General features: G+C 30.2%; 1 pseudogene; it reads right to left on the reverse strand.

Annotated features, from left to right (window-relative positions):
- Positions 1 to 233: 233 nt before the first annotated feature.
- On the reverse strand, positions 234 to 330 carry LOC118858915 (annotated as a pseudogene).
- Positions 331 to 1,291: the final 961 nt, after the last annotated feature.

Consider the following 1,291-nt stretch of genomic DNA (forward strand, 5'->3'; position numbering starts at 1 on the left):
ATTTTTTTAACTTTTAAAAATTACAAATGTATTGGGGAATAGCTGAATAAGTTGTAACATATGATCGTGAGGGAGTAGCATTGTGCGATAAAGGATGGTTTCAGAACATACATAGCAAGACCTTTATGAACTGATGCAAAGTGAAGTGAGAACTGCAACATTGTGATGATGACCAATTGTGAAAGACTTAGCTACTCTGATCAGTACAATGATCCAAGACAATTCCTTTTTTTTTAAATACAGAACACTTCACGAATTTGCGTGTCATCCTTGCACAGGGACCATGCTAATTTTCTCATTCCAATTCTAGCATATGTGTTGACAAAGCAAGAATGATCCAAGACAATTGCAAAGGACTCATGAAGAAAAAAATGCTGTCTACCTCCAGAAAGGGAACTGATGAATTCTGAAAGCAGAATGAAGAAAAGTTCATTTGCTTTCTTTTTTATTTTTTTGCTTGTTTTTTACAATATAGCTAATATGGTAATATGTTTTGCATGATTTCACATGTGATATTATTTTGCTTGCCATCTCAGTAGAGGGGGAAGGAAGGAGAAAATTTAGAACTCAAAATTTAAAAAGAAAAGAATGTTTAAAAGAAATAAATAATAAATTTATTTTGAAAAATAAAATCCGTGAAGGAGAATGGTAGAAGTTTACAAGCAATATCAATTTACAAAGCGAAGAGAACAATAGAAAATTTAAAAAAAAATTTAAAGAAAGCTTTTCAGGTCGACTAGATAAGAAAGTTTGTCTCAGGGACATTTAAAAATAAAGATGAAAGGAAGACAAAAAACTGACAAAAGATAGAAAAAGATCTTAAGTTTTGAATAATGAACTCTTCAGTTTCAAGGATAGTACTTGGTCTTTAATAGAACATAATCTTGCATATAGTATTTTAAGAAATAAAATAAATTTTCTTTTCATAAAGAAAAATCAATTTAAGTAAACAAAAACTGAGTACTTTCTTTGTGCATGACACCACACTGGGTGCTATGAATTGGTGGGGTGGAAGATATAAAATAGCGTGTGCTCTTTAGGAATTTATAATCTTCTTAGGGAGATGAGACACATATTTAAAATTTCAAAAGACATAAAAGACAGACTCTATGATGCAATAATTCATTATTGGGAATATACCCAGAAAGTTCTATGAAAAGAAAAAAAAACTTTGAAAATATTTTCACAGCACCATTATATGTAATTTTTTAAAAAAAAAAAAGCAACCTATGTGACCACCAATATGGGAATGATTAAATTAATTGTGGGACGGTAATATGACAGAGGGTAA

The sequence above is a fragment of the Trichosurus vulpecula genome, chromosome 7 (assembly GCF_011100635.1).
Source record: "Trichosurus vulpecula isolate mTriVul1 chromosome 7, mTriVul1.pri, whole genome shotgun sequence".
Taxonomy (NCBI): Eukaryota; Metazoa; Chordata; class Mammalia; order Diprotodontia; family Phalangeridae; genus Trichosurus; species Trichosurus vulpecula.